We start from the raw sequence: 24,073 nt of genomic DNA on the forward strand, positions 1-24,073 counted from the left end.
CTCACTCTCACAACCCTGAGATCACCACCTGAACTGAAGCCGAGTTGGACACTTAAGCAACTGAGCCACCCAGGTGCCCCTCAAAGCCCATGTTCTTAACCACTCTGATATACACACTGTTAGACAATTCTTAGATTTCATGGGGTTAATATTTTATAAAAATATGTGTGAATTCTACATGTAAGATTTCCTCCTAATCAACTCTTCATGCCTGGGGTGAGAGTGGGTTCAGAATGAGTGGGAGCAAATACTTCTATATAAGTTACAGGAGCAAAAGGAAAAAGAGTTGAAATTCAGTTTGAATTAAGAAATTAAAAATAGGATTTTGCATTAGTATAATGCACCTGAAATGGGTTCTGTTGTGGTGGTGGTGGGGGAGGATTTCCTTTGATTTTAAGTAAATGTATACAAATCTATGTCAAGTGGGCCAAATTTCAGCATTTTTACTGGAATTTAAGGAAGATAACCCTTTCCCCTTTAATGTTGAAGACGCAAACTCTGCTGTTGTCTGACAGAAATAGGATATGATATAGGAATTTGAAAAGAAAAGGCAATTGCTTCTGGTTTTAGAGGATCATGAGAACAGAAAGACAGAAGTGGAAAGTAAAGGTAAATTTGAGTATTTCCTCCTAGACTTTGATTGAGAGGGAAAAATTAGGTGAATGGGAGGATGTTTCAAGGACAGAAGCCATTTAACTCATTCAATATTTGGGACTTTTTAGAAGATAACTTCAATATGGGGTAGAAAGCATAGTTTAGATGTTGGAATAGAATGATGACACAGTAGCATTATGAAGCATGACGAAAGTCTAACTGAGCTTCCTTGGGTTCTCTGATGATGTGGACATTAAGTTGAGGTTCACTGGACCTGCTGTGGGGTTGAATGGACAACTTGCCAGAGACTCAGCAGGTAATATAGCCAGTGGGAGCTGAGAGGGGCCACTCAATTCTGATGAAGCCAATTAAGAATGACTTGCAATTCATTGGCCACAGTTGCCAGCAGAACCCCTACTTATAGGACTTGGTCAATAGGACCCAGAATCTGGGCTATATCATACCAGCCTTCTGCAAGTGGGGCCAGGAAGGGATGCCTCTTAGATCTGAAGACTCTTTAACTTAGCTCTCAGCAGATCATGTAAGCTCTTTCCTTTCCACATACCCAAATGCCACCAAGGAAAAAAAGAATGGATGGAAATAGAGAAACTTTGCAATTATCTAAAAATATTGATCCTACCTAGAGGAATAGTTTATATTATTGGATCAAACTAGTTAAAAATAACCAGAGCTAAAAGTTTTTTTTTTCTCACTCTCCATCAGTTAGGGAGCCATAAGAAAGACCATGTCAGTTAAATATAAAATGAGGAAGCTATGTTTCCTGTGTTTGTCTGAATCACAGTGTCAGTAAATTTCTGACCCTTCTCAAGTGAAATCTAAACTTGATCTTTCTTAGTTATCACTCTTGGTCCCTTCTCTTAGTTCTAGAATTCTAATCCAGTTACATACTCTTATTTTCTTAAGAGTTGTTGTTCCTACCCTTTAAAAAATTTCTCCCATTTATTTCCTTGATACTTTGTGGAGAAGCACCTTTCAAACTTCCTATCAGGAGACCCTGGTAGCAGAGGAGTGTAAACCAATGTCCTTGTAGATGTGAGCTGATAGCCCAAAGCAGCACTCAGAAGACCCCAGATCTCCTAAGAGTCCTTTATATTTACATAGATTCTTAAGGTATCACCAAAAGCACTATTTCCTTTTCCTCTCTTACTTCCTCTATCCTCCCTGGGGTCAAAGGGAATTTGATTTAGTAACACAGCACACCCAGTGTCTATGTATATACAGTCATCTTCAATGACATTATGTATCTACAAATTTTACATATAAATGAGTGCACTTTGTCTTAATATTAAAACATAACATATAAATATAGAAAAAAAATTTACTGAAGATCAATGATTTTTTTTGTGTACGCTGGTAACTACCCAAATTAAGATACATATTTCCATCTCTGTATAATATCACCTCGTACTTTTTTCCAGTCTGTACCTTATTTCCCCAGAGGTAACTCATCAAAATGGATTTGTTTTTTCTAAGAATTCATATACAGTATTTCTTTTGTATCTAGGATATTTTACAGAATCTATTTATGAGTTTCATCCATATCGATACATATAGCATTAGTTTATTTTTGTTTATTGCTGTATCATATTCCATTATATGAATATGTTATAATTTATTTATCCATTCTACTGTTAATGGATATTTGAGTTGTTCCTAGCTTTGGGATATTTAGAAGAGTTGATTAAAAATTTTTGTGCATGTCTTTTTGTAGATATAAGCACTCATTTCTTCTAGGAATAAACATAGGAGTAGAATTGCTGGGTAATACAGTAGATTTATATTTGCCTTAGTGAAAACTGCCAGATAGTTTTTCATAGTGATTGTACCATTTTACTTTCCCACCAGCAATGAATGGGAATATCATTTGTTCTATTTCCTCTCTAATATTTAAGATTTCAGTCTTTATTGTTTTAGCCATTCTGATGTACATAGGCACTTTGGAGAAAAGTTTTCTTTCATTTTCTGCAAAATGGCATGTTTAGTCACAAGTATAACTAGCCAAAGTATCATAGAAATAAAATGATTTTTTGTCAACATCAATATACTCCTTTGAAATCTGTTAGGGAACACAAACAGGTAATACCTAGAAGACAAGTTGAAACAGACTTTGCTGCTCGAGGAGAAAGGAGATATTAAGAAGATTATTAGGGGCCGTATTTTGGAGTTGTGCGAACCATTTATATCTTTAGAACTGTATGTGTAGTACAGAGATATATGAAAGGATACTCTTTAATATGGGAAATCCTCACAGAGGCATAAATAGTTTTGTTTGAACTATATTGTTGACTTAGAGATATCAAATAAACCTTATGTATGTAATATGGGATTATAGCTTTAAGACTTATAAAATCAACTTCTACAACTGTATTTACACATGATGGACCCAATTACCTATTGACTTTTTAGAGAACCACACCAAAATCATAATGTAAAATTATATTTAACCCACACTAATTTGAGATTTGGATAAAATAAAACTTAGCTTAATGGCATTATTTTTTTTCTTTTCATACTGAGCACTGGGCTTGCCTCCTCAGTTGATTTTGCAAATAGGTGGTATATATTTTATAAAGATCAATAGCTATGCAATTTGCTAAAACCTGCTAAACACTTCTATGCATGTGTAACATGCAGCATAATTAGCCTTAATGGCTTGTTTTGTGTAGCTCTGTGTTGAGGGTCTATACTGAACTAAAGCTACTCTCTTCTGTAAACTGGAGTGATGCTTGTTTGTTTGTTGCCTGTTTGTTTAAACATTGCTTCCCCTAAGGAATAAAAGTTAGTTTTACTTTGAGTCAATGTTTGGAGACTCAGTGTGGATAACCCTTCTTCCAAAGTAAAACATTAGAAAAGTGTATATTGTTTTTATAGTGCTTTTAATATTGTATACACGTTGTCAACTAATGGAAACAATGACCTCAGGGATGTATTTATCTTGGTTTTAGCCCACTTAAAATACATTTAGCCTTTAGCTTTTCCTTAAGCCCAAACCACATCAAATGGGCCACACACAGACTCCTGAGGTCATTATCACTTTATGGTGATTCTGAAGAAGAAAAGGAAAGCAAACTGTCTCTTTACATTGCTTTTGAGGCCTGGAATTCCCCCAGGAAGAGTGAATATATTTGTTCATTTCTTTCTCTTTCCATGGTAGGTTACCTGCCAGTCCCATTTTTCCTAAAGGGGATTTTTAAGCCTAAATAATGAATCTTTAAAGTCAATTTTACGTGTACTTCACTATGAGTAAGAAAAGCTTATCCTATAAGTTTTTATGGGATAAGAATCCCATATTATCTCACCAGAAAACCACACACTCACAAAATGCAGACAATTCTATTGGCTGTCATTCTTTTAACGTTAAGGTCTCAAGTTAGCTCGTAAACTTATTTATTTTTGAGAACTTTTATAAGTCACAGTGTTCTGTAATCATTGCACACTGTGACATGCAAATACTGTGTCTTTGCATCACTTCACATTTCCAACCCGAAACACTAAATATTGCAGTAGCACTTGTGATAATATACAGAGGACCAAAAGTAGGAAATGAATTATATAGTGCTTGAACTGAGCAGTGATGAATGAGACAGTAGGATAATTTCCATTTGGACAGCTTAGGTGATCAAGGGTTGTTTTCTTTTACCAAGAGAGTGCATGTGTGTTTGCAAACACCATATGCTGAAACACTCAGTTCTTATTTAGGAAAAGGTGCACTCCCATTCTTCAAAGGCACCCAACAGCAACTCCTGGACCAATCTGCTTATTCTCTTGGATATTTCCCATTCAAAATGAATCTTTTGCCTACCTCTTTTCCAATTTAGTGAATTCACAGCCTGAGATGATGAGCTGCAGGCCAAAATCATTTAAATACTGCCAATCCTACATCAGACATCACAATGGAATCTTAAAAATACTTAAAACAGTTTCAATGTATGCATGCCATGGAGGCTGCCTCACTGACAAATATGGTTTAGAACTTGAAAATTAATGAAATAATATAAATTACATTAGAAAGGGCTTTAAAATCATTAATAATTCTGCTAACTATATGTTTTCAGGTTTTAGAATAAAATGCTTTTAGAATTAAATTTAAAATTTCTTTTTTTTCTTTTGATTTTCCCATTGGCCTTTATCTTAGAGTCAAATGATTTTTTTCCCTGGGAATATTTTGGTTTTATTCTGATGACATTTTAGCCTTCCTCCACCCTACCTCCTTACGCTGTTGTCTAGCCTAAGGAAAATAGTGACATATCTAAACCAAAATTTATCTGAAGAGAAGAAAGAGGCTACTCATGGAATTCTGCTAATAATTTTCTCCTACCTGTATTTCAAAGAGAAGCTTAAATGTTCATTGCATAAAGGTACAGAACATCAAAGGAAGATAATGAGGAAGAGAATGAATTTCTTACTATCAAAACCTCATCACTGATAAAAGTCTTTTCTATAGCTTAGAATAGGGAAAGTCATAGTTTGATACACCCTCAACAAAAACATAAACGGTGTTAGAAAGGGATATAATTAGAGCAATTATTAGCTCAAGGGTTTGGATAGAGGGAGGTAGGAGAGCATTGCAGTTGGTATTATCAGCAGACGTGTGTATACCATGTTTAATTAATTATTTATTTATTTATGATAGTCACAGAGAGAGAGAGAGAGAGAGGCAGAGACACAGGCAGAGGGAGAAGCAGGCCCCATGCACCGGGAGCCCGACGTGGGATTCGATCCCGGGTCTCCAGGATTGCGCCCTGGGCCAAAGGCAGGCGCCAAACCTCTGTGCCACCCAGGGATCCCGTATACCATGTTTAGAGACGGCATTTTGAGAAGCAGTAAGAATGAAATCACATAGGTAGTATAAAGCAGTGTTTTGAGTCCCAGCTGTCCCTACCATCCTGTACTTACTAGCTTTATACATTTGTGCAAATTACTTAACTCTTGTACCTCAGTTACCAGATTTATAAAGTGGAATTAATAATTCAACATTTGAAAAAAAATAATTCAACATTTGTTGTGTTGTTAGAAAGATCAAATGAGTTTAAATAACCAACAGAAAAAAAAATAACCAACAGAGACTGGCCCATAGTATATGTGCAATACATATTACTTATTATTGTAGTTATATGGGGGAGGATGAAGCAGAGGAAGAATTAAAAGAAAAGGGTAATACACACCTTAGAGGGCAGGAAAAGGGACTTACTGCAGTAGTTAGTAAGAAAAAATGGAAGATTTTTGGTGGAGATGAGAGAAGGTGGCTTCCATGACTTACCCAAGTAATTAGCACTAGGCCTGGTACTTAGTAGGCATTCAACTAATATTTGGTAACTGAATGAATACAATAATTTCAAAAGAAAGAAAAAGAATAATTTATAGTTGTTTATCAAACAAAATTGTACTTTAAGCACTGTTCTGGTTTTACGATGTTTTGAAATGCCAATAGGATTTGGTCCCTTGCCCTCAAATAACTCAAACCTAGTAGGTACAATAGATATTTTTCGAATAACTCTATTACTGTGCAAAATGTATAAAGTGCTGAGATAGAGATAAAAACAAAGTACCATGGTAATAGGTGTGGTATGGTAGAGAACAGATGAATTGATTTCAACTTAGATCATAGAAAAGATTTGATAGGTTAATGTTGGCAAGGATGTGGAGAAAGGGGAACCCTCTTGCACTATTGGTGGGAAGGTAAGCTGGTACAGCCACTCTGAAAAACATAGAGTTACCCTATGACCCAGCAATTGCACTACTTGGTATTTACCCCAAAGAAACAGATATAGTGAAACAACAGGACACCTGCACCCCCAATGTTTATAGCAGCAATGTCCAAAATAGCCAAACTGTGGAAGAAGCCATGATGACCTTTGACAGATGAATGGATAAAGAATATGTGGTTATATGTGTGTATATATATACTATATTCTATTCTACTGTGTATGTGTGTATAGTGTATTGTAATACATACACAATAGAATATATATATATACACACACAATAGAATATTACTCAGCCATCACAAAAGATGAATACCTACCATTTGCTTCAAAGTGGATGGATCTCGAGGGTATTATGTGAGTGAAATAAGTCAATCAGAGAAAGACAATCATCATATGGTTTCACTCATGTGTGGAATATAAGAAATAGTGAAAGGGACTATAGGGCAAGAAGGCAAAATGAACAGGGAAAAAATTGCCTTGCCTTTCGTGTGGGAATACTCAGAGGCATGTATTTTATACCATGGAGGTTCTCAGTGGAATTAAGCTATAATTGCCCAAGGTTATAGTTGTTGATAGTACACACTTTACTGGCTTCCTTTTTTCCTTACTTTTTTCCTTAGAGTCAGACTTACATCTGACTCTACTGGTATTTCTTACACTTCACAAATAAATTACTTGCACTGAATCCTTCTATCAGTGTCTGTTTCTGGGGGAACATCAATCAAGATAGTTTATACTGGGAGTGGGTTTCTAGAATTGGATAACTGTTGACCAGATGGGAACAATGACTCATATTTCTGTGATGCTGTAGCATCACAGTTACTAAGACTCTCACCTGTGGTTAATTGTCTTGGGAATAGTTGGAAGGTGATACACTATTTATAGGATTGTTCTAATCATTAAGAGATATGAAGGCAATAATAATTATAAAAATTATGAATCTGGTTGCTTGTTGTTAAGCACCAAAGAAAGAAAATAACTGGTTCATGTCAGTCACTATCAAGTGAATGTACAGTGTGAAAGCCAGAAGGCCAGCAGGGTAGCATTCAAAGAGAAACTTACATTCTGAAATAGGAGGGCAGATAGTGCTTAAAAACTAGGCTGAGAACCCAATTGTGAGGTTAATGGAGCTAGAAAGAAGGTTATATTTATAGCCCCAACAAAGTCTCCTCGTGACCCTTGGGGAAGGGGTGAAGCTAGAGAAGTAAGCTAGAAATATTTGGGTAGATATTCTTGGAAAGCTTCTACCCCCCAGATACCCTGTTTGCTAACATAATTGATCTGCTCAACTACTCCCTAGTTCTAGAAGATGGACACTTCTCTTGCCTGAATACAATGCAGAGTCCTCATCTGAAGCAATAGTCTGATGACATAATACTTGTCCTCTTTGGATCTGACCTTACATCTCATTATTTTAAACTAATTACTAAGGTAAATCTTAGCATGGCCCAACTGGAAACTACTGTCTTTGTTATGGTGAGAAAGAGCTTAGTCAAACCCAAATGCACAGGATCTGGTTAAGATGTACCAAAAGAAAGCAAGGTAAAGTGTCTTAGAATGGACTTCAAATTGCTGTAGCTGAGGGACAGAATATAAAACTGGATAAGTGAGAATATATTGATATGGTACATCCTTCCATGACTTCAGATTTAATGTTCTCATGAGTAGACCTGGAACTAATCCTCATGCACTGCTGGGTGCACTTCTTGAAGCTTGGGGAAAAACCATACTACACTATATGAAATTGAGGAGCTGGAACTATCTTGGCTGAGAACTGAGAAAGAGATAAAAAGGGTAATAGAATTGTGTGTACTGGTATGGGTTAATTATATAAAACTAGAAAACCTATCAGTTCACTGTTTCCCAGGAGGGCCTCAAGGATACCCTCTTTACTAAAGTGAAAAGGAACTAGTGATAGTGTGATACTGGCTTTCATCTGTCTTGCAGTACTGTTGCTGTGTGCCACTTTGGGAGTAAAGAAATATATATATATTTTAAGACAAAATATATCATGAACTTGTATTGACTTTCAACTCAAATATAAGACAGCTTTCACCTGTATCTACTGTCTATCTTGTTAAGAATCCCTGTTCTCAACAACACCAACGTAATTCTATTTTAACCCATGACACACACGAATCAGTCTCAGAGTAACAATACCAACACTGCCAGCAAGAATATGATCACTGGCAACAGCTTAATATGTTTTTGCAGTTCTAATACCTTTGAAGAATTTCCCACTAGCTTTTAATTCTCGAGTTTTAAAATCACATTAAATAGTTACTCTCTGTGTGGTTATGCCATAAAATCAATATGCATTTAAGTCCATTTGCTATATTTAGCTTACTATTTTTGGAGATCGCTTTCAAAAATTGTTTTATAATTATGTAAAACATGTATAAAGTCAAAGCCAAAAAACCAAAGTATGTATAGAAGAGTCTAACTTTTATCTCAGACCCCTCTACTTTGTTATTTTCCTGTGCCTATAGGTAAATATTAGAAATAATTTGACAATTTCTCCTTCCTCTTTTAAATATAAGATGATCATAAATAAATAAAAAAAAAAAATTAAAAAAAAATAAATAAATATAAGATGTACAAATATTCATATGTATGCTTCCTTTTACTAATATGCTGTATATACTTTTTCTTCTAATAACACATACTGAAGATCATTTCATAGGAGGATGTAGAGCTATTCCTCACAACTGTTTACAGCTACATATGACTCCTTTGGGTAGATGTACTATTTATCAATCCCCAGGGCACTGCAGCAATCTCTTAGGGGCACTGTGGGTTATTCTAAATTCTTGAGAGAAGCACAGTATTATTTGATATTTGTCAGACTACACAAACAACTAGATTGAAGTAGATCATTGTTTCAACATTAGATTGTGCTATATTCTCTTTGCTTATACCGTATGTTTGTAAAGCTGGGTTTCTGGTGGCTGCTGTTATAGAAAGCAAATGACCCATTAAAATCAATATGGAATCAAAATTGAGGAAGGTGTTTAATATTATTTCAAGGTTTGAGAAGTTGTGCAGTGTACAGTAGGTGCACACATCCCCTTGCCAAGCAACTGTGGATATTTGAGAAAAAATTACCTTTTATTTCAATTGGTGTCTTTTATTCTTTTTTAAATGGCTGCTAATAAATTAGATCATAAATATTTAAGTTGTCTGGACCTAACTACTTAATATACAGAACTGTTAGGTATTTCTTTTGGTTTAGGCATTCCATTAAGATAAGATTTCTGACTCATTAAGTTGCAATCAAGAAAGTTTGGGTTTCTGGTTCCACATGTAAGGAGCTTGGAAGTTGATGGTCCATCTAACAAGGAAAAAGCTGAACAGACAGAAAGATCAACAACTCTTGGATCTGTTAGAGAGATGAGGACACAGAGTAGGCCACTGCCCCCAACACTGGAGAGACAGGTAAATATAGAGTCATGGCTTACTAAAGCAGAGACTACCTTAGGAACTAGTACCAGTTTAAGAAAGCTTGAATTGTAATTGATGAATTGCTAGAATCTCAGTGTGGACAAACATGAGAAATAAAAACTCCAGGCGAACACATTCATCAGTAGCAGCCCCTCACTTCCACCCCTCCCCACACTTGTGTGTTTTTTCTTCAGGATCTCAACCAGGGTTTCATGGTAAATATTAAGGGAAAGATCCCCTTATGCTTCTGGTAGGGAGAGGGGAAAATGATCATTTTGAAATATGCCTGAGCACTCTGTTTTTCTTAACTATCCCTATCCTCAGAAGGAACTAGTTAGCCAGAATCCAGCCTGCTGGAGAATTATCAGAGCCTAACTGACCTGAGGAAAGGGAAATATCCATTCTATCCAGCTATAGCCATTCTAGCTCATCTAAGGAGATGAGACTGGAAAACACTTGTAAAGTTCATAGTCCAGAGACATAGGCTTACTATATGACTGAGACCTAATTATAGGACTATAGAAAGCTTCCCCTATCCTCACATCATCCCCTCCACACATTTTATCATTGCATTATTAAAGGCCTATTTATGGTAATTTCTTTTACCTGGTACCTCATATTTGACTACCAAGAAAAAATTACAAGGCTACTAAAAGGCAAAAAACACAATTGAAAAGATTGAGCAAGCATCAGAACCAGACATGGTAGGAATGTTGAAATGATCAGACTTGGAATTTAAAACATCTATGATTAATATGTGGATTAGGAGATACAGGAGTTCATTAATAGACTGGATATGGCTGAAAAAAAGAATCTTTGAGCTTGAGGACATATCAATAGAAAATTCCAAAAGTGAAAAGAAAAGAAAAAAGAACAAAGACTAAAAAACTGAATAGGGTATCCAGGGACTGTGGGACAACTAAAAAAGATGTAACATACACATAATGGGAATGACAGAATGAAAAGAAAAAGAAAAAAAGAAGAAATATTTGAAACAACAATGAACTGGAAATTTTCCCAAATTATTTTCAGACACTAAACCATCAAATCTAGAACTCAGAGAATATCAAACAGGATAAGTGCTTAAAAAGCCACATATAGGCATATCAATTTCAAACTAAAGAAAAATCATTGACAAGGAAAAACCCTGAAAGAAGCCACAGGAAAAAAACCCCTTAATCTATAGAAGAAAAAAAGATGAGAATTACATCCAACTTCTTCTCTTTTCAGAAACTGTGCAAACAAGAAGTGAGTAGAATCAAATAAAATATTGAAAGAAAAAAAATCACCAATCTAGATTTCTCTACCCTGTGAAATTAGTCTTCAAGAGTGAAAGGGAGATGAAGACTTTTTCAGATAAACAAAAATTGAGGGAATCTGTTGCTAGCATACCTGCCTTGGAAGATATATTAAAATTTTTTAGAGGGAAGAATATATGTTAGAAACTCAGATCTACATAAAGGATGAGCCCTGAAGAAAGAATAAGTGAAAGTAAAGAAAAATTTTTTCTTATTTTTAATTGATCTAACAGACAGTGGTTAGTTCAAAATAATAACAGCAACAGTATATTTGATTATGTATTATTATGTATATACCATATACTTGCTTATGTATGCTTATGTATATAGCAGGCAGAAAATCACTAAGGACATAACTGAACTCAAAACAACACCAAACAACTGGATACCAATTGGTATCCATAGACAGCTTTACCAAAATAGAAGAATATATACTCTTCTCAAACTCACATGGAACACTCACCAAGATGGAACACATTCTGGGCCATAAAATACACCTTGACAAATTTAAAAGAGTAGGAATTATATGTCTACTTTCAGGCTACACAATGGAATTAAACTAAAAAGTCAAGAACAGAAAGATAACTGAAATAGTCCAAATATGTGGAGATTAAACAATACATATAATATAGGTTAAAGAAGAAATCTCAAGAGAATTTGAAAATATTTTGAAAACCAAATGAAATGAAAACACAATTTATCGAAATGTGTGAGATGCAATGGATGGAATGCTTAGAGGGAAATTTATAGTGTTGAATGAGTATTTTAGAAAAGAAGAAAGATCTGAACTTAATCATTTAAGTTTATACCTTAGGAAATTAGAAAAAGAAAAGCAAATTAAATGAAAATTAAATAGAAGAAAAGAAATAAGAATTAGAGTAGAAATTAATGAAATTGAAAACAGAAATCAACAGAAAAGTAATGAAACCAAAAGTTGATTCTTGTAGAGATCAATAAAATTGATGATCCTTTGGTCAGGCTAACTATGAAAAAAAGAAAGAGGACACAAAAGAAATGAAAGAATGGATATCATTATAGATCTCATGGACATTAAAAGGATAATAAAAAATACTATGAAGCATCCTATGTCCACAATTTTGATAAATGAAATGGACTAAGTTCTTGGAAGACATAATTTGCCAAAACTCAGACATGAAGTAATTTAAATGGCTGATATCTAGTAAACAAATTGATAATTAATAATCTTCCAAAGCAGAAAGCATTGCCCCAGATGGGTTCATTGGTGAATTCTACTAAATATATAAGGGAGAAATTATACCAATTCTCTACAGTCTCCTTCAGAAGATAGAAACAGAGAGGATACTTCCTAATTCATTCTGTGAGGCCATTATTGCCCTAATATCAAAACCAGACAAAGTCATTACAAGAAAGTAAAATTATAGGCTAGTGTATTTCATGAACATAGATACCAAAATCACAAATAAATTATTAGCAAGTCAAGTTCTACAATGTATAAAAGGAATTATATACCGTGACCAAGAGGGTTATCTCAAGCATGTAAGACTAGCTCCACATTCTTATATCATTTAATGTACCATCACATCAACAGGCTAAAAAAGAAAAATCACATGATTATATCAATAGATACCAAAAAATTGATGAAATACAATACTCATTCATGATAAAAACACTCAGTAAGTTAGGAAAAGAGGGGAACTTCTACAACTTGATAAAGAATATATACAAATAACCATCAGCTAACATCATACTTACTTATAAGAAGCTTGAAGCTTTCCCACTAAGATCAATAACAAGGCAAGGATGTCTCCACTCACCACTTCTTTTCAACATCATACTGGAAGTCCTGGCTAATTTAATAAGATGAGAAAAGGAAATAAAAGGTATATACATTGTGAAGAAAGAAATAAAATTTTGTTGGAAGATGATAAAATAGTCTATCTGAAAATTGAATGAATTGACAAAAAAAAAAAAACTACTGAAACAAATGAGCATTTATAGCAAGGTTGCAGGATACAAGGTTAATATATAAAAGTCAATTGTGTTCCTATATACCAGTAATGAATAAATGGAATTTAAATTAAAAACACAATATTATTTATATTAGCATCTCACCAAGATGAAATACTTAGGTATAAATATAAATATGTATGAGAGCTACCTGAGGAAACCTACAGACCTCTGATGAACAGTTTTAAAAAAACTAAATAAATGGAGAAATAATCCATGTTCATGAGTAGGAAGACTCAATATTATCAGAGCGTCTGTTAATCCCAACTCAGTCTAGATTCAATGCAATTCTGATAAAATTCCCAGCAAGTTATTTTATGAATATTGACAAGCTGATTCTAAAGTTTATATAAAGAGGCAAAAAGACCCAGAATAGTGAACTCAGTGTTGAAGAAGAATTACCAAATTGGAAGACTGGTAGTACCTGACTTCAAGACTTATTACAAATCTTACTATGAATCTATAGTATTGATTAAAGAATAGACAAATAGGTTAATGGAAAAAAATAGAGAGCCCAGAAATAGATCCACATAAATCTAGTCAACCAAACTTTGACAGAGGAGCAAAGGCAATATAAGAGAGCATAAATAGTCTTTTCAAAAATGGTGTTAGAACTGATTATCCACATGCAAAAAATGAACCTAGACACAGGTCTTATACCCTTCACAAAAATTGACTCAAAATGGATCACAGACCTAAATATAATATGGAAAACTACAAAACTTCTATAGAAGATAACATAGGATAAAACCTACATGACCTTGGGTATGGTGATGACTTTTTTGATATAGCATTAAAGTCATAATCCATAAACAAATCATTGATAAACTGAACTTCATTGAAATTAAAAGCTTCTGCAAAAGACAGTGTCAAGAGAATGAGAAGACAAACCACAAACTGGAAAAAAAAATTTGCAAAAGACACATCTGATAAATGACTATTATCCAAAATATGCAAAAAACTCTTAAAACTCAACAGTAAGAAAATAAACAACCTGATTAAGGAATGGTTTAAAGACCTTAAAAGACACCTCATAAAAGAAGATAGACAGATGGCAAGTAAGCAATTGAAAAGATGCTTCACATCATATTATCATTAAAGAAATGAAAATTAAAACAACAATGAAGTATCACTACACACAGATTTGAATGGGCAAAATCTGGAACATTAATACTAAATGCTGTTGAGGGTGTGGAACAACAGTAAACTTTCATATATTGTAGGTAGAAATGCAAATGGTACTGCCACTTTGGAAGACAGTTTGTTGGTTTCTTACAAAACCAAACATGCTTTTACCATAAAATCCAGCAGTCATGTTCCTTGATATTTACCCAAAGAACTTGAAAATTTATGTTCACACAGAAGTCTACACATGGATGTGTTTGTAGCAGCTTTATTCATAATGGCCAAAGCTTGGAAGCAACCAAGATGTCTTTCAATAGGTGAATGGATAAATAGACCATGGTACATACAGAGAATAGAATATTATTTTGGTGCTAAAAAAATGAGCTATCAAGTCATTGAAAGACTAGAAGAACCTTAAGTGCATATTATCAAGTGAAAGAAGCCAATCTGAAAAGGCTACATACTATATGATTCCAGATATATGACAATCTGGGAAAGGCAAAACTATGGAGCAGAAAAAAGATCAGGGATTGGGGGCATTGAATAAGTGGAGCACAGAGGATTTTTAGGCAGTGAAAATATTCTGTATAATACTATAATGATAGATAAATGTCTCTACATTTGTCCAAACCCATTGTACATTTGTATAATACCAAGAGTGAACCCTAATGTAAACTATGGACTTTGGGTGATTATGTTGTGTCAATGTTGGCTCATCAGTTGCAACAAGTGTACACTCTGGCATAAGATATTGACAATGGGGGAGGCAATATATGTGTGGGGTAGAAGGTTGTATGAGGAATCTCTGTACCTTCCTTTCAATGTTGCTGTGAACCTTTAACTTCTCTAAAACACTAAAGTCTTTTCAAAAAAGTCTGGGCACCTCTGAGTCTATTTCATTTCCCTATTGTTTTTATCTTCTTTCTAGTCTTAGGCTCTTATAAATAGTGCTGACATGAACCATCTTGAACATATGTCGTTTTTGTAATTTTGCAGTCTATCTATAAGATAGATACCTAAAAGTAAAATTGCTGGGTTAAAAGGTAGAGGCATATGTAATTTTGCAGGATATTTTAAAATTCTCCTCCTAGGGGTTGTATCATGTTTACATCCCTACCAACATTGTGTGGACTACCAATTTCCTTGCAAACTCAATAGCACTAATATAGTGTTAAAATGTTAGATCTTTGTCAATCTAATAGGATAGAAGTATCATAGTATAATTAAAGTTTTTTGTGATAAAAAATATATATGACACAAAACATTTAACAATTTTAAGTGTATATTCAATGGGATTAATTATATTTATAGCGTTGAGCGACCATCCTCACTGTTTCCAAATCTTTTCCATCATTCCAAACAGAAACTCTGTTAATCAGTAACTCTCCCTCTCTCCACACCTCTCCCTCTAATCTGCCTTCTGTCAATATATTTGCCTATTCTAGATATTTCATATAAGTGGAATCATATGATATTTGTTCTTTTGTGCCAGGCTTATTTTTAGCATAATGTTTTCAAGGTTCATCCATGTAGTAGCACGTATCAAACCTTTAGTCCCTTTATGGATGAATAATATCCCATTGTATATATAGATCACATTTGCTATCCATTCACCTGTTGATGGACGCTTGGGTTGTTTCCACTTTTGGCTATGCAGTATTAATTGAGATGTCTAGCCCTGGAGATTAAGTGGTGATGTCAGCAGAAATAAGATAAGATAAGATAACATGAAAACTCTAATATGATGTGTATTCTGTAATTGGAGATCAGTCTTAACCTGAAAATATTCCTAAGAGGATTGTTAAATGAATATGTTTACACCAAGATATAAATTATTTCTAACAGCACTCTGCTTGAGAGCAGGTTTGTATTTGAGAAGGAGGAGACTGGTGCATAGATGACCAGAGGAGGGCAGTTGACTTGGACCTGGGAGGAGGCCCAGAGTGAAAAGCATGAAGGGACACAGGTCAAGTTCACAGTTTTACTTTAAGTAATTTTCTGTGAAGATAGCATAGAATGAAAGGCCATGCTTACTTCTTTGCCATCTGTAACATTAGCCAGAACCATTTTGTTTGCAAGTGACAGAAACCCAGAGCATGTAAAATTGGAACTCAAAGTCCACATCTAGCTCAAGGACAGCTAGATCGCGTGGTGAAATTATATCACCGGGGCACTGCTCTTTCCAGGCCTGACTTTGCTTTTTTCCAAGTTGGTTTCCTTCTCAGGTAGGCTCTCTACATGCATTGGTAAAGAGAGTACCCCTCAGCTTTAGGATTGTTTGGTCTTTAGTATCTTTTGTCTCAGAAAAAAAAGAGAATGCCCTGTGCTTAGTTCCAGCAAAAATCCCTCTGATGAGCCTTACTCAGTCATGTGTCCAACTTTGAACCAATCAGGCAACAGAGCAGTGCACTGTAATCACTCCTCACATAGGTGGAGCCCCCCTTCCAGGGAAGCCCTTGGACGAGGAAAGACAGTGCTTGAAGGTTTCCACTTGATATGACAGTTTATACAGGGAGAATTTAGTAACTTAAAGTGAAATGCAGAGTATTCATTAGTTGCAAAAGTCTAGCTTGTATGTGTAAATAGTAATATAGATATTCATGTCCCTTTCCTAACCTTAGAAAAAGACTCTGGAGACTGGCATACTCATGTATCTTAAATTTAAAACCTTTCAGATTTTTAAAAGGACATTTGAGTTCACTGGTAGCGTAAGCTAGCTGAACTCTAATTATACGAAAGAAATGAAATCTGTTTGTTTATTTCAGGCAAGACATGTTGCCAACAGCTGTGGAGAGATGTGATGTGATCTTCTCAATGAACAATCTAAGAGCCACTGAGTAAGCTAAAATAATAGAATCTGCTTGTCTGTAGTTAGTGTGTTGACAAGGAAACAAAAGGGAACTGTAGGGTAAACACAGGGCAAGATTACACAAAGAGAGTAGTTAAAAATGATAAAAACACAGTGCAAGAACTCCTACAATATAGCAGACAATGTTAAGTGCTTTTCTAATTAAACTTCGTTTTTCCATATGGACTCACTAAACCTGATTTTCATTGTTTAAAATAAATTCTAAAGGACTGTCCTTAAATCACCTTGAAAGTGTTCCCTGAAGTTGTTAATTCAAAAAAAATTTTTAATGTAGTTCCAAAGTTCTGATGCACCCACTGTCTTCCAATGAACGTTCTTAAAATATTCCTTGAAACAATGGTGTCGTGGGTATTATTGCATTTCCAGAGTATTTTATCCCTTACAGTGGGATAACTGTATACTCGATATAAAGTTATATATTTATAAGTGGTCCAACCTTATATTTGATAGATCTTATAGAAAAGCTGCTTTGCTAAGACTGGCAACGTGGAAAGCTTTTGTTATGTGAGTTTTCCAACAACATTACATGATGGTGTAAGAAAAACACATGTACTTCTCTTTGTTGTTGGTTGGTTGGTTGTTTTATCTAGAACCAGTGCTTGTTAACTTTCTATTGTTATTCAGCTTAAATAGAATTTTATTTTGTTATCACCATCAATTTTATAGGATCTGGAAGGTGTATATAAGAACAGTGGGTGGTCTATGTTCTTAGAGGTAATGATTTGTCTCTAAAAACAGGCTTTTGTCTTCTCATCTTTAATGCTTCTGTAATTGTAACGTGGTAGTAAGATATCCTGAGGGAATATTTCTCATGATGCCAAGGAGAATGAAGGCATGATTTTTTTAAATGGCAAGAATTTCCAAATAACCTTTTATGTTTCATGTTTTATTGTTGAAAACCAGACTTCTATTAATTTGATGTTAGTACAAAAACATCAGTTTTGAGTCTGAATGCTAGTCCAATAAATGAGGTAGGGAGTAAAGATAAGTACTTACTGTTTTACATGATTTTATAATAAGCTATCCTACTTTGTATGCATGCACACACACACACATATATAAATATTAATTCGTTGTCCATAGGACGTTAGCATTTACTTTGTCTCTCAAATGCCTTTCTCCACTCCTTTGATTTCCAAAGAGGATCCTTTTTCCTTTCTCTTACCCCAGCTATTTCCTTTATTCTTAGTTTCCCAAATGTGTAGTAGAATTCAGTTCTTGTCTCACATTTTGGTTTTTGGTGATAGAAACACAATTAAGAATAGGAGGAAGGATTTGGAGAAAGGAGAACGAGTTAGTAGTTATAGGTGTGATGCTAATTGACTTGGTGTCTTTGGTCAAGTCATTTAATGTATTTCAACCTTAGTTTTCTAAACTATAAAATATGGTCAATGCATTTCTCTCTTAAGTTACTGGTCTGGGGATGTTGCATAGAAACAGAGAAGGAGTCAGCATTTAGAATACTATGAAGTATTTTAAAAATGTAGGGTGGCTGTATTATTATGATGATGATTATAAACTATCCCATAGCTAGTAAAAACAAAAACTAAAAAACTATTGAGATGACTGACTTCAATTTGGAAAGCCATAGAGGAGAAAGAAGACTAAGGTCTTAAGTCATTCTATGGCAGTATTTTTCAAACTTTAAATAGGTAACTTCTAGGGCTATAAAATCTAATTAGTTGCTACCAACATTTAAAAAGTAGGATAGAGGGGATCCCTGGGTGGCTCAGCAGTTTAGCGCCTGCCTTTGGCCCAGGGCTCAATCCTGGGTTCCTGGGATCGAGTCCCACATCAGGCTCCCGGCATGAAGCCTGCTTCTCCCTCTGCCTGTGTCTCTGCCTCTCTCTCTCTCTCTCTCTGTCTATCATGAATAAATAAATAAAATCTTTTAAAAAAATAAAAAAATAAAAAGTAGGATAGAATAAAAATAAAAGAATATGACAGGAAATATCAGAGTTTATGTCTCATAAGTAAAGGCAAATACTCATAAGTAAGGAAGGGTATGTATTGCTTCATGAAACTTTTGTGTCAGTGTGTGTGTAAATGGTGGGGGTGTAGGGAGGGTATATGTGTGTGTATGAATGTTGGGTTGTGGTATAATATTTACGCTATAGACTTTCTTCTCCCACCCTCACCCAATGCATATATTGACGCCCTAATCACTAGTGTGATGGCATTTGGAAGTGAGGCTTTTGGGAGGTAATATTAGGTCATAAGGGTGAAGCCCTCATGAATGGAATTAGTGCCCTCATATAAAAAGAGAAACAAGAAAAACGATCTCTCCTGGACATGTGCTGATACAATGAGGAGGCAGCTGTGTATAAGCCAGGAAGTGGGGTTTTTACATACACCAAATCTGCTGGTACCTTGATCTTGGACTTCTCTGCCTCCAGAATTGTGAGAGATAAATGTTTGTTGTTCAAGCCACCCAGTCTGTGGTATTTCTTATAATGGTCTGAGCTGATTAAGACAATGCACATCTTATCAGTGGATCACAGTCAAAAATTTTTGAAACCATTGCTCTAGGATATGGCCTATTGAATCATTTGTTGAGTCATCCTCCCCTTGCCCCCTTCTCCAACTTCCCAATCTATCCAAGTCTTTCACATGCTTCCTTTTCTTTATCCCAACTGAGGAAGAACACAGGGATGGCATAGAAAGTCAGGCTGGTTCTTTTAGGATGACTCACTACCTCCACATCAGCCTCATGTTATCCTAGGGTAGCATGGGACAGTGGAAAAGGAATTGGTCTAGAAGTAAAAAAAAAAAAGAAAAACTAAGTTCTAAACTGGCTTTGTTTATTTCTGCTTCTTGGACCTTAGAAAAGTTCTGTAACCATTGTGACTTTCATCTTCTAGTCCTTAAATCAAGCATTAATCAATATATTGCACACAATTATTAAGCATGTTCTGTGGGTGAGGTACTTTGCTAAGAGCCAGGATTGTGGCAGTGATCATGATAAACATGGCCACTACCCCCAGAGAATTTAAGCCTGTAACTTATTAAGCTTGTTTTGAAAATTAAATTAGATAAGATATACATAGTGGCTTAAAACTTCATTGTTAGATGCCAGATATGACATCCTTGCTTCTTAAAATATAGTGACAATAAACTAGAATTTCTATTTTCATGACCTCAGGAAGTTTAAGCTTCCCAGCATTTCTGAAATGGATCAGTGGGCTTATATTTTCAGATCATATTTGATCCAACTGCCTTTATTTACACTGTTGATCACCTTTTCTGAGCTTCACACTCCTCTTACTGAGTTTAGATTCCATTGTCCATTCTTGGGATTCCTTCTGTCTTTTTCTTGGTGATTTGTTCTTCCTTTTTCCTCCGTTGGCAAAATCCCAACCTTTGGGTATATCTAGATCACTGCACATTTAGCAATGCTCCAGAACGATTTATCATGGCTAAAGAAAGAAATACACTGCCTGGCTGTTGGACTCCCTTTAAATTTATGAGTAAAAATTTCAAAAGGGACTTAGAATTGCCTGATGACAACCTCACTGTATTTCCCTAATCCTTATCCTACTCACCAAAACAAGTTCACACTTGTTGTTTTTTCCCCTCAAACTCCAGCATCCTCTTCCCATTCCTCACTATAAATTGATTACCTTGCTCCTTATCTTACTGAGAAAATATAAGCAATCTGATGTGTTTATTTCCATAATTCCTTATCTACCTGCATATGTTCCTACAGCCCCTGCCTTTCCTCCCATTGCCATGTATGGACAGTAAGGGAAACCTCTCCACTGTGTAGTGGAACCATCTCACTCTCCTAAGGACTCTGCCTTTTCAATTATATGCCCCCTGCCCCAAACAACAGCATAATTTCCCCCATATCCTAAGGATCCTCCCCATTATTATACAAACACACCACTGTATCCTTCATCTTAAAACAAAACCTGAAACTCTGTGAACTCCACATTCTTATCCAACAACCGTACATTTCTCTGCTCTGATTGATGGCAAAACTTGCACCTCTGATTCTCTTATTTCCATTATTATTTCTTCTTTGGCCAATAAGTAGCTTAGAAGGGCATTTTTAATTAGTTCTTAGCTGCTAGGATTTTGATATTAACTTTTTAATTTCATTGTATTGAGGTAAATGGAATTGGTTGAGGCTTGCTATAATTATGGTCTGACACATGGCCAGTCTTTGTAAGTATACCTTTGTGTCTGAAAAGAATGTGCAATTCCAATTTTGGGGTTGAATAATAGTACATATATAATGTCCATTAGATCAAGCTTATTAATTTTACTGCTCAAATCTTACATAACATTACTGATTATTTTTTTATTTGATCTATCAATTTCTAAGAAAGATTTGTTGAAATGTCATACTATGAAGGTAGATTTGAACATTTTTATGTGTAGTTCTGTCAATTTTTGCTTAATTTTGGGGCTATGTTTTTGAATCATCCTGGTATATTAAACATTTTATTGTTATATAACATAAATTTATCCTTAAGAATTATTTAAACTAATATTAATGTACCTACACTACTTTCTTTAATTACTATTTTCCTGTTATATCTTTTTATATCACTTGTCTGTAAACCTTTCTTTGTCCTTACATTTTAAAAAAATTCTAACACTATTTTATTGAAGTGGAATTACATGCAGTAAAATGAGATATGAACTGCATAAGTTTGATGAATTTTAATTTACATACATACCCATATAATTCTACCAAGATCAAGATATAGAACATCTGTACTTCTACCTCTCTGCTTAAGATAACTACTCTTTTCTGACTTTTATCACCACAGTTTTAAGGTAGTCAATTGTCATTTAAGAAAATTTCAAGAAGAAAATAAATAACAAAAATCTCTTAATTATACACTTAATTACCATTCTTGGTGCTCTTTATTTCTTTTTTTTAAGATTTATTTATTTATTTATTCATGATAGACACACACACACACACACACACACACACACACACACACACACAGAGAGAAAGGGAGGCAGAGACACAGAAGGAGGGAGAAGCAGGCATGATGTGGGACTCAATCCCGGGACTCCAGGATCACACCCTGGGCGGAAAGCCAGGTGTCAAATCACTGAGCCACCCAGGGATCCCCATGAGCTCTGCTTTTAACTGTGTTGTAACAACTCCCTATTTCCCTATTGGATATTGGACTGGATACAAGATCGCACAGGTGATTATTATAATGGTCTCACATTTAGCAGTCAAGACCAAGTCCTGTTTATTTTTTTAAAAGACTTTTTTTTTTTTTTTTTGAGAGAGAAGTTTTAAGTTTTATGTGAAAACTGGTGAAAGGTACAGAGATTCTCCATATACACTTGCCCCCACATATACATAGTCCCATAAACAACATTAGTCACCAGAGTGGTATATTTTTTTCCCTTTTAAATCAAGGATGAACTTACATTGACACATCATCATCAACCAAATTCCATATTTACCTAGGGGTTCAATCTTGGTGTTGTACATTCAGTGGGTTTGAACAAATGTTTAAGACAGATGTCTATCATTATGGTATCATATGGAACATTTTAACTGCTCTAAAAATCCTCTGTGCTCTGCCTAATTCATCTCTCTAAACCCATTAACAACCACTGATATTTTTATTTTATTGTTTTCAAGTTTTGCCTTTTCCAGAAAGTCATATAATTGGAATCGTATAGTATTTAAATTTCTCAGATTAGTCACCCTTATTTTGAAGCATATTTTTGTGATCAAGAATTGTGAAATGATAATTATTTAGCACTTTAGAGATGTTTTATTGTCTTCTGACTTCTTTTTCAGATGAGAAGTCAGTAGAGATGCTTATCATTGTTCTATGATATGTAATGTCATTTTCATTTTTCTCTAGTTGCTTTTAAAATATTCTGTTTTTCTTTCTTAATATTGCCCTGCATTATTCCGTATTTTGATTTATTGTTATCTTCCTTACCTACTAGAACCTAAACTCCACAAGGAAAGGGAATTTGTGTTTTTGCCTACTGTTCCATCTTCCTTGCCTAGAATAGAGTAGTACATAATGGGTATTCAATTAATATTTCCTGATTAAAAGAAGGAATGAGAGATAGCCTCTGGGTCTCTATTTCCTTTATTCTACACTTGAAAAACTGAGATGAGAAACAGCTCTTATTGATTTTGACCAAAGACTCTTCTATACAGAACATTCATAGAGATAACAGATTTTAACTACCACCTAATCCGCACAAACACATATATTGGGATGGGGAGAGAAGGAAGAACTTTAAGTCACAGAAGTAAGTAATTTAAAAGATAACATCAGAGAATTCTGTTCTTAAGGTCTTAAGAAATTTTTTAAACTCCATAAATGGTTACCACTTTCCCTAGGAAGTTCCTGTCTTATCTACTGATTTCCCTCTTTCCCTCTCCTATCTCTCCATCCATATTCATGTTTTCTTCCCTCCAGTTGCTTATCAACAGGAATTTCACCACTGAAGAAAGTAACATAGTCTTCACCTCCTAACAAATGAAAGTTATTAATGTTTCCTTGTGAGACACACTGGATCCCCTCAACTGCAGGTTAGTACTCATTATAATGCGTTTGCTTATTTAAGTCATAAAAAATTATCTCATTAATTTTGTTTTTCATGAAAATGTCATTTTGTCCCACTCTGCCAAGAATTTTTTTGGGTACAAATAATTTTTCCATTTACTATGGGAATGTGAGTGAGAATGAGAATGAGAAATATCTGTTGTTAATTAATGGAAATGGACTAGGTAATCCTAATCTGGGGGAATAAATTCCTTTGGTTACACTCAGCATTGACTGTTTTCTTATTAGGATAAAAAGAATATTAATCTCTGAATGGATTTTCTCCACACCAAGAGCAGTCATTTTCCTTTGCCAGTTTTAAAACACAACCATCTGTTCTATTTTTTAAAGATTTTATTTATTTATTTATTTATTTATATTTATTTATTTATTTATTTATTTATTTATTTATTTATGAAACAGAGCATTCATGAGTGGGGGGAGGGGCTAAAGGAGAGGGAGAGAATCTCAAGCAGACTC

The 24,073-nt window shown here is 34.7% G+C and overlaps 1 long non-coding RNA gene across 2 annotated transcripts in view; it reads left to right on the forward strand.

Annotated features, from left to right (window-relative positions):
- LOC111092848 overlaps nucleotides 1–24,073 on the forward strand; it is a 176,494-nt gene that overhangs the window by 142,251 nt on the left and 10,170 nt on the right. For both annotated transcript variants that reach the window (XR_005379933.1, XR_005379932.1), the window contains 2 exons: nucleotides 16,942–17,013; nucleotides 23,468–23,580. This is a non-coding gene — a long non-coding RNA (uncharacterized LOC111092848). The remainder of the gene's footprint in view (nucleotides 1–16,941; nucleotides 17,014–23,467; nucleotides 23,581–24,073) is intronic.

The sequence above is a fragment of the Canis lupus genome, chromosome 27 (assembly GCF_011100685.1).
Source record: "Canis lupus familiaris isolate Mischka breed German Shepherd chromosome 27, alternate assembly UU_Cfam_GSD_1.0, whole genome shotgun sequence".
In the NCBI taxonomy this organism is placed as follows: domain Eukaryota; kingdom Metazoa; phylum Chordata; class Mammalia; order Carnivora; family Canidae; genus Canis; species Canis lupus.